We start from the raw sequence: 11815 nt of genomic DNA, 5'->3' as shown, positions 1-11815 counted from the left end.
GATGTTTAACATTACGGAACTTATCCACCACTCCTGGTGCTTTTACAAAAGCACAAAAATGTCCCAGATAAAACATTTAGTGTGTGGGCCATTTTTGTAATCTGAAATTGTACCGTCAACAATGTCATAAATCTGACCTTGTCCGATTGTGTTGATAAATTATGATCTTTTGGGAGCGGCCACCCCTATGAGAAAACGGTAAGACCCACCTTTCGCCAGGTACACTCTACAGTCTTGACCCACGCAGTGAACGGTAGGTGTTAATGGGATTTTCACAGCGGATGTTGTCTAACTGCATGTGAATACTGTGACGCTGCTTGCTTAGCGTAATCCCTTGTCAATCAAGACTGAACGGTAGTCTCAAATGCCAAAATGTACACCTGTGCCTCTCGTACATTATTATTCCAAAATTTCACCCAAAACAGGAACTTCACGACCAAGATATTCTACACACAAGGAAGATCAATATTATAGGAATACTTTTGAGGGATAAAGAAAAATCGTGTTCTTATCTAAAAATACCAAAACAAAGGCGGAAAGCTACCTTAATACTATTTACTATGATAGTTGTTGGCAATAAAGAATACTGCCGACCTTTGGTGTCGTGATCTTATGTCAGCACTGGTTTTGTAATAATTTCTTTTTCTCCTTCACCGTGTCACACATTTGTCCTTGACAATCTTACGCAAAGTTTTGTCACTTTGTTGCGTCTATTATCTGATGCGTTTGATTACCTGCGCCAGAGCAAGCAAGGGTAAATTACTTATCTGTGGACGCTGTCACCAGATTATCACCGGATTAACTTTGACAAAGTCAACAACGAACGCAGCAGCAAGGTAAAACTGCGATTGTGCGTTGACGGCAGAATAAGGTCACAGCAATGCTGTTCTAGAACTCGCCCATGCATTCAAGTCACATGAGCTGAACCACAGACAAATTTAAGAAGGAATAGCAACGCAGCACGCCAATTGATTCATGGTCGATTCGATAAACTGTGGCATGTTTAAATTAAAATGAGCTTCACAGGTGTTAGACTTTTAAGAGACTTCGTTCGTGTCTGATAATTGTACGAGATTATGCGAATAGTACGATGAGACGGCATCGTGCTGCCTGTCGCGTAGCAAATATACTTACCTTGTGTGCTCTCAAGGCAGAAACACTGCTTCACGCCAATGAAAGCATATCACGCCAACAGTTTCATAAACACTTCCTCCCATGACGAACTTGTAACGACGATATGACTGACCGTAAACCATTGAGTAAAATCTGACATCGATAACAGACTTTCATTAGGTTCAAATACACTCATTATATATTCATAACAATTCGAGAGAAATTTTTAAAATGGTAAAACTCACCTCCCCGAAGTTCAAACTTTCCCGTTTTCCAAGCAAACTTTGCCAAACACTTTCGAAAATAAGGAAACTACCGAAGGGTGCATGGTCGGCACTCTTCAAAAAAGAGAGTCGAGACCGACCTGAGGCGAGGCGTGCATGGAGGGGTTACATAACTGTTTCATACCTTGAAAAGTACCCGTTGCTCGTCTGTCTTTCTATATGTTTTTGGCTGGACAGAGCAGAGCTGTTTCACAACACGAATGCTTGTAAAATGCCTACACACAATTTTATGCGAGTGGTACGATAACTTCGATTGGCCAAGTCAAATGCACACTGACATGTTGCTAGACTAAGACAAGTGACAATGGGAGATTGCCATAGCTTTCGGGCATGCATACTTATATATTGATGTCCGCTTTCCATCCACACGGCAACGTCATGTATTTACCTTTAAGCACAGTCCCTCTATCCACCGGTGGATAGAGGGACAGTGCTTTATTGTCCAGTCAATCTAAGCCAAAAAAGGGGTCAACCTAGGACTAATTGCAACAGAAATTATTTCTTCACCATGCATTTTGGAAAGGTCCTAGAAATAACATACTAAAAGTATAATTAAATCTAAGGGGTGCAACACTGCCTAATTTGCATATAATGTAAAGGGGGCTCATGGGTATAAAATTGTCGCTGATAGATGGTTTTTAATTAAAATATGTGGCTAAAATAATCGCAATCATACCAATCCATAATCCAATAACACTAGGTCAAAATTTGTAAGACAATAGTTGTGAACATAGACACAAAACAGCACAGAACAGACAGTAAATAGACGGTACAAACAAAGTCAAATTCATGAAAGAAAGATATATGGACCTCTGGCCAAAAGACCAAGAAGTAAACCAAGAACCAAGACCAAGAACATCATTTTGATACAGTTTTTCTCGCTTATTTGCCTCGCTTTTGGATAAGGCAATGTTGATGGACATATTTTGTCGTCATAGCAAATATTCCTCATTTGCATTAATCCAATATGGCCGCCACAACACTTCACTTTTCTTTGTTTTTCTCTAATTAATAACTATTTTGAAGCTACTACTGACAGCGAGAGAATAATTTTTTCACTTCGTATTTTTGAGAAGTCCTAGAATAACATACTAAAAGTGTAGTACAATCTAGAATTGTAAACAGTGCCTAATTTGAATAGATGTGAAAAGATTATGGTGACAAACTTGGTGCTGATAGAATGTTTCTGCTAAAAATATTTGGCTAAACATGACATGTTACGCAGGTTTTTGGCTTATTTGCTTTTGTTTTTGGTTAAGGTAATGTTGATGGAAATATTTTGTCGTCATAGAAATAATCCTCATTTGCATAAATCCAATATGGCCACCACAACCTTTACTTTTCTTTGTATTTTTCCCAATTAATAACTATTTTTAAGCTATATTTGACAGCAATAGAATAATTTATTCACTGTGTATTTCAGAAAAGTCCTACAATGACATACTAAAAGCCTATTACAATCTCGAAACGTAAACAATGCATACCGTTAATTTCCATAAATGTAAAAAGGTTATGGTTACAAACTAGGTGCTGATAGAATGTTTCTACTAAAAACATTTTGTAGAATCATGATATATACAGGTTTTCGGCGTATTTGCCTTGTTGTAGGTTTAGGTAATGTTGATGGAAATATTTTGTCGTCATAGAAATATTCCTCATTTGCATAAATTCAATATGGCCGCCACAACACTTCTTTTTCTTTGAATATCCCTATTAATAACTATTTTAAGCTACTTCTGACAGCAATAGAATTATTTTTTTCGCTTTGTATTTTAGAGAGGTCCTAGAATGACATACTAAAAGTCCAATACAATCTGAGAGGTATAATTTTACCTAATTTGCATAGATGTAAACGGATAATGGATGCAGTACATTCACTGATAAAAGAAATATGCATATTGAAAAGAGTAAAACGCGACATTATGTTCAAGTAATGTATGCATTTATCTTATTTTTTTCCAGGCAAAATATTTGAATATATTTTATCGCCCGAGAAACATTCCTAATTTGCGTAAATCAAGTATGGCTGCCACTGTGTTCCACTGTGTTGTACCGTCTATTTACTGTCTGTTCTGTGCTGTTTTGTGTCTATGTTTACAACTATTGTCTTACAAATTTTGACCTAGTGTTATTGGATTATGGATTGGTATGATTGCGATTATTTCACTGCATTTTACCTAAAATTATATTTAATCTACACAAAAAGTAGTTTATGTTTCCACTCTGTATTTCGGGAGGGTCCCAGAACGACAAACAAAACAACTACTATACTCTAAGAGGGATAAGTGATACAGGGCATAAATTGAATAAATGTAAAACTCAGAAATAGGAACAAAATCGTTGCCGTTAAAAGATTTCTGAAAATGTATTTGACAAAATGACATTTTATTCAAGCAATTTGATATTTAATTGTGTGTGTGTGTGTGTGTGTGTGTGTGTGTGTGTGTGTGTGTCTGTGTGTGTAGGCAAGGCATCATATCATTTAAGATTCCTCATTTTACATAACAGCGATGTGCCCCTCGTACCACTTTACTTTTCCCTTTCTTTGACCTTCAAATGACTATATATAATGTTAAAAAACAACAAAGATCATTAGAACAATTTTTCATTGTAAATTTAGTAGGTTCATGGAAATTACATACCGTAAGTTTAATGAAGTTGTGCATAAGACACCTAATTTACCCAAAGGCTAAACGGGTCATAGATCTATATAAACCTGGTGTTGATAATCTATTTACGAAAGTCATTAAGAGATAAGCTGACATTGTAATGACTTTGTAAGATCATTTTTGTGTTTTTTAAGTTAGGCAATGTTTTCAAATTTATCTAACAGCAATAAAAGCTCTTATTTGCATTAATCCAATAAGTCAACCATGTCACTTCCTTTTTCGGATTGGAACATGAATTATTTCTTCACCTTAAATATGTAAAAGGTCCAAGAAAAGGCAATTCAAAGTCTAATACAATCTACATTGTGCAACGGGGCTAATTGTTAAATGTGTTATAGGAAATGCCTACATTCTATTAAATGTAATACTTGAAACTTGAAATGTTATACAATATCGTAAAGAGCGATTTGAATTTTTTACAAACATTGCTTAATATATTTTACCTATTTTGAACGATTCCTCATGTGCATAAATCCTATATGATGATCATTGAAATAAGTTTTTTAATTTTCAAATTGACGTCAATTTATTTTATTAATTATATTATCAGTAAAATGAGAAATTACATTAAGAGACACTACCATTTTAAGTTATTTATTACTTTAAGTACTTCCTATCGACAGATGATCATTTTATAACTTGAATGAACATTTTGCTCAGTACAAAGAAATTGACATGATTATTTATTTTCTGTGTATTTTAACTCATTGTAATGATTGTATACTAATAGGGCACACAGAATAAAAAGCCCTGTGAAACTAAACGATGATTGATTCGTATAGTTCGTTTCAATTATCTAGAGAATTTCCATAATGTCAAGACAATTTAATTCCTATACCTGCCAATAATATTTTAAACTTTCTGGCGGATCTGGATTATCTTAATGTATACCAAAATGCTTGGCCAAATACCAACGCTTTGTACTAAGGCAGGCTGAAGAAAATTTGTGTTTCAGCTCTAATGGTTTCTTTTATTTTCACCCTTACCGTTTAACTAATATAGATTAAGTGTTGGTAAAATGTAATTAAAGACCAGGTTATGTGGTTACTGGTAAATCAGACATACTTTTGACTGTGTGCAACTTGCCTGTTAATGCCACATACAGAATTTATGATAACAATGATATAGAAATACAATTATATTGATCATGATGATATAGAGGTACAATTATCACACTATCTGCCAATTATCATAAAATATGTGATAAGCAAAGCTGTTCCTTAATCAGCTGAAAGACATTACGATAATCAAAGGACACTGAACTTCTCAAAATTTTGAAATTTCTTGAGGACAACAATTGAAAATTAATATAAAGTCATATAATGGACTTATAAGAGAGATTTCCTATTTAATCTTACAGTGCACAGCCATGGAATTTAAGGAAAAACTGAAAAAAAATATGTTGACTGAATCATGATAATCTAAATCACTGGTAAAAGCAAATCTATAAACTTTTCATAATGTGAAACAAAACCAAAATGTGAAGGGGTTTGCATCACAAAAGCTGCCGTTAACGAGTTATCAATTAAGATATCATATTTTTGACATCAAATTATCATATAATTGGTCATCCTGTATTTTGAAACTTGTGGAAGTCTCCCTCAGATTGGCCAGACTGTCCATTCCTTGAATCGATCTTATGAGAGCCACCAAATATTAATTGGAAATTTAATTTCAAAATAATAATGGATGCCGCCGAAAAATATGCAAGACAGTGGGCTGCAGTTGAGGAAGTTCACGTTCAAAATCACGTATTTCACATTTCCGTTCTCACAGTAAAGATGTAAATACTTCCTCAGTATTAGATGACCCATCGGTCAAAGCATGGCTCGATACTTTACACAACGAATATGTTGTAGTTCCTGCAGACAAAGCTTCAAAACAAGTCATCTTTGTCTGTAGGAATTATTATATCCAGTGTATAATAGATGAATTAAACCTTCATTTAGATAAGAGTAATACCACCTACACTCTTTCTCCCTCACTGATGAAGACATTTTTTCAAACCATTCATCTGTGCTCAATGAATCTGGCATTCCTTTGAAAGAGAAGGACAAAAAAACTGCCTATGTTGTATTGGATACCTAAACTGCACAAGAACCCTTACAAACAACGTTTTATTGCAGGATCAAGCAATTGCACTACCAAACATCTGTCACAATTATTGACTATAATTTTAACAACCATCAAAATGGTCTTTTTCGATATTGTGACAAAGTGTATGAAACAAGTGGGTTGAATCAAATGTGGATACTAAAAAATTCGAAGGAATTGTTGCTTGATTTGAAAGTCAAGAAAAACAAGTTCAGCTCAATCCGAACATTTGACTTTTCCACATTATACACCACAATGCCCCACGATAAACTTAAAACAAGGCTGTCATCTCTTGTTAAACAAGCTTTCCTGCATAAAAATGGCAGTAGAAGGTACCAATACATTACCATCAAACATAGGTCAGGTTATTTCAGTAACAACATGGATGCCCAGCACAAATACACAGATGAAGAAATTATTAAAATGCTTAATTTCTTAATCGACAACATATTTGTTAAGTTTGGCGGTATGATATTTCAACAATCTATCGGCATACCAATGGGTACAAATTGTGCACCCCTTCTTGCAGACTTATTTCTGTATTCATGTGAAGCAGAGTTCCTACAGTCTCTCTACAAAGCAGGTCTAAAAAACTTGCAAGGCGTTTTAACAACACGCACAGATATATCGATGATCTGATTAGTCTAGACAATCCAGACATATCAAATTACTTATATCATATTTACCCTGATGAGTTGGATATCATAGAAACAACAGAGGGTAGGAACTCTGCTTCATATCTTGATCTGTTCCTTCAAGTGGGTAATGGGCTACACACTAAGCTGTATGACAAAAGGGATGATTTCGATTTTGAAATCATAAATTATCCGCACTTGTCAAATAATATTCCATCTGCACCTGCTTATGGTATGTACGTGTCTCAACTTCTCAGATATTGTAGGGCTTGTGGTTCCTACGCTGATTTTCAACTGAGACACAGCTCATTGGCATCAAAATTACTGAGACAAGGATACACAACAAAAAGACTCGTTAGGACTTTCAAAAAGTTCTACGGTCGATATGACGACATTGTGGCCAAATATGACACCTCGGTCACTCAAATGATTAACGACAGCATTCCCGGCTTTGACTTATTACAGTGATTTATATCCTGTATCATTTCATACAATATTTAGACAATTTTGGGACCAATCCTGACGGGTGTAGCATGCTAGCAGAGTACGCTTACCCATTCCGGACACCTGGTACCACCACTAACTATCAGTGGTTCAGGATGGTCCTACTTAAATTTGTAAATCACAATTGTCCCATGGACCTGGTAATATATTACCTTGAATGGAAACGATTATTGGACCAGTTTAATGTCATATTGGTAATGATACAAAGGTCTAATATCTTCAAATGAAAAGTCCATTACATAAACAGCCCCATGAGTCATACTTGCACATCTAAGATCTGATGTGATACGCGGTACAATTATATCATCCCTGCTTCACAATTTTCATTGCATTACCCTTCCCCATTCTTATGGGTTCTACGACGAACTGCAGCAGCCTCAATAACCCCGGCAGAAAACAAAATCTAGATTTTCTGTTGTCAACGAAAGGATTCGGGCTGTAAACCAATGAACCACCTCGAGGAAGATGTGAACAGGGAGGAAGAGGAAGAAATTTATGATATGATAATGACCATCATAACAATTATCACCACCTCCACCATCATGGTGATTCAAATGATGCTCGTATTGAATAATGATAGTTCAATAATGAGAAAGATGATTCACAGGCACATCTGTTAATTCTGGTGAACCATTTATTAGTAACTGACTATTTCCATCGTCATTGAAATAGTGACGAAAAGCATAAAAATTCCTTCAAAAATTGTACTGCAATCGAACATATTGTAGGAGAAAATGACTGAACTATTGACAATGGATGTCAAAAAATTAAACACGTCCATTGATTTTTCATGAATAACCTTAACATCGTAAAAGGGAGAAGAATATCCAAAGAAAGTATTCTGATTCTCTTTATTTAAACAGTAATGCTCTAAACTCATCTCTTTATGAACTGCATATCTGAATAACCAAAATATGTCAATGGAAGCTATTGTAGTCGTATTGTATTCAGAAGACAGTTTGTGTCAATTATGCAAATTAGGCCTATTGTATTTTAAAATAATCAGCATGCAAATTAGGTCAACCTCATATTTTTGGGGGATGGATTTTGATAATTCTTGCAAAACCTTAATAATTTCATAGACAAAACATTTGTTTATATACGAACTTAAACATTTATTTTGTCTGAAATAATATAAAAACCTTAGTTAATTTGCATGATATTTATTCATGACAGCTTTTTGCCATACAAATTTCTGCAAGAGCTTTTGCCAGCCTAATGAGTTAGTGGGTGTGTGTGTCAATATGTACTGACTGATAACAATGAATTTTAAATTTGACGCCTAAACCAAGCATGGCCAGTGATAGGACAGAAACGCCGTTCCACTTATCACGAACACCCCCACAAAGTGTAACAATTTGTTTATCGGGTCCTAAACGCTATTTTCAGTACAATTTCAGACCATGGATTTAAAAAATAGATTTACATCCATGTTCAGACGCAAGCTAAGCACAATCGTTCTTGACAAAGCATAAATAAAATTTTCACTGGTGCTTTACACAGTGTCGCATTACGATGCCTTCTCAAACAAGCAGGTCTTTGATGCTGAACGATTATGACTAGAAAGTCTATTCCACAAGGAAGCAGCGGCATTCATCTGTGCAGTCGTAGCTCTCGTTTTTCCCGGACGAATATGGATTGCAACGGGAAACTCCGAATCGTGCAACGGAAAAAAGTTTTTTTTTCCGTCGCAACGCGTACGAGAGCTATGGCTGCTGCTACAGCGACATATGAGAAAGAACGATCATCATAATTTGAGTCTTGTTGGTTGAGTTTTAAGAGAAACTTCGTCACTTGAATGGAGAGATCTGAATTCTGGTTTATGAAATCGAAAACTGTATGTAGTGTATACACAGTCCCTCATAACAAGACTTGTTTGTAATAGTGGAATACTGTTGGTAAAATCTTCTCGGGTTGATTGGAAGAGAACGGAAAAAAATTGAGACATGATTCTTGAAGTTGGCGTGCAATATGAGCCGTGAGTTACGTACAGCTTCCGCGTGTTTCGATGCGTTACACGGGTCAGCCGGCATGTGAGCATTTTTCTGTTTGTCTGTGATTTAATATAGTGAGTTAGTCAGCATATTAAAATTAGACTACAATATATCAAAATTGGACCACGTATATATCTCACATGGATATACTAGGCTACATTAGAGAAAAGAAAATACCGTCAAGGACACTATGTGCTCACATTCGGTTTGAATTGGTCCATTTGAGAAATATTTAAACCAGGAAAAACAAGAATGACAAAAGCAAATAAGGTCTCCAACTTAGGTACATGTAGTGGAGGTCATCTTTATGAACATGCATATCAACTTCTATTGCAATGGGAGAAGCAGATCCTAAATATACAAGCAAATGTCAACAACAAAAAAACAGAGAAGGCTTGATTAAAAGAAAAGGTGGGAGTGGGCAAAAAATGCACAAGGGATCTGGTAAAAAAGTAATGCTACATCATCAATCTTCTAGACCCTACCCCCTCCTGAATATCAAATGTTCCATCCCTTGGTATTACATAAGACCAAATGACAGGAAGTACATTTACAACCTTCGAGATTTTTTAATTAATGCCATGAGTGTTATCATTCTAATGTAAACAGCACTTAAGTTAGTTACAGATAGTGAAATGTCTCTACTGTGGGCGGTGATTACAACATCTGGAATTATCCTGGATCCAAATTTCTCATCAGTTCTTGTATGTCTTACATAAAAAAGTTGCAAAAATTGGTCCAAAATGAAAAAATACCGCAATTATACGGTGTCGCTCACATTTTATCAGAATTGGTACATATTACCAGTATGGGTAACAAAGATCAACAATAAATGTTGTTTCTATCTGTTCAGCGCAGGAAAATCTACGTTGATGTTATGACAATGATTTCTGCACAGTACAACCAGAAAAACAACAAGAAATATTTAAACCAGAAAAACAAGAATGACAAAAGTAATTAAGGTCTGAAATTTTAGGTACTGGAGGTCAACTTTAGCAACATGCATAGCTGAAAGGCAGCTAGCCCCTCTTAGTTTGACCATAGACGCTCTTCCTCCCTCTACTGACGGTCTTCCTCCCCTCTACTGTCTATGGTTTGGAGAGTTCTGTTAATATGTAACAGTTCATAAACAACTCCCCTCTACTGACGGTCTTCCTCCCCTCTACTGTCTATGGTTTGGCAGTTCTGTTAATATGTAACAGTTCATAAACAACTCCCCTCTACTGAAGGTCTTCCTCCCCTCTACTGTCTATGGTTTGGGCAGTTCTGTTAATATGTAACAGTTCACAAACAATGACAGGAAATGACTCAAGATAAGTGGAGTTTGCCTGTCACTCCTGCACACGCACACGCACTCCTTACCTCATTTGCACATTTTTGACACTGATATGTTCATTTGAACAAATTCACATCTCAACCCCTACATCTACCTGTACACCAATTACTGACATGGTAGCTTTGGCAGTATGGGAGCCTTTGTGTGTGACGGACATACATCCGCACATACCCACAAATATACAGACATCGACGCCACTCAGACTCATCATATAAGCTCTTTTTGGTATTTATATATAAAACCAAATATGAGCTAAAAATCACCTCAGCTTTGTTTTCTGGATCAAATTTTCCTACAAATTGGTACCAAATATGACAAAATTATGTTCACAGCCTTCAAAATTGTCTCACAACATATCCTGGGTTGGTGTAGGTCATTTAAGGTCACAAACTGAGAAAAGTACCTAAAATATACAAATTTTGGGGTTTCCCAACACTTTGAGCAGAAAATTTATCTTATAACATCTTTCGGGACTTTATACCAAATTACAAAGCTATCAAACAAGTAATTTTGAGATAAAGTTTTCTTGACAAAAATGACAATATTGTCTTAAAAATACAATTTTTTATATTTCAGGACAATTTCCACATATCTAACTATTGTCATCTCTGTACGTCTGTGTACCAGATATGAAAGCTGTCTGTCCAGTGGTTTTAAAAAGGAAATACTGTCTAAGGTTTTTTGACCAAAAATGACAAAATTGCACAAAAATAGTAATTTTCCCAATTTTGTCATAATTTCAACAAATTAGAAGAGTAACACCCTTGCACAGAGACAACCCAAATTTGAGAGCGATTGGGCTGGCGGTTTCAGAGAAGAAGAATTTTTACTGAAAATGAGAAAAATCACAAAAAAATTCAGCAAAAATACAAAATTAAGGATATCTGCACAATATTCATAAAACTGTATAAGCTTAACGTAAGGTACTTGCACACAAATTTTCAAAGCAATCAAAAAGCGGTTCTTAAGTTATTAATTCTTACCATTTTCACATTTTGTAAGCTCATTTGCATAATTTTGCAATGCAGACTTCATTTGAACAAAATCCCATCTATAGCCCAGGATGCATCCACACACCAAATACCAAGCTGAAACGTGCAGCGGTTTGCGTGTTTTTGATGTTGACGGACATACTGTACATACATACATACATACATACATACATACATACATACATACACACATA

Source organism: Ptychodera flava, chromosome 16 (assembly GCF_041260155.1).
Source record: "Ptychodera flava strain L36383 chromosome 16, AS_Pfla_20210202, whole genome shotgun sequence".
Lineage (NCBI taxonomy): Eukaryota > Metazoa > Hemichordata > Enteropneusta > Ptychoderidae > Ptychodera > Ptychodera flava.
Note: the sequence above shows the minus strand (reverse complement) of the source record.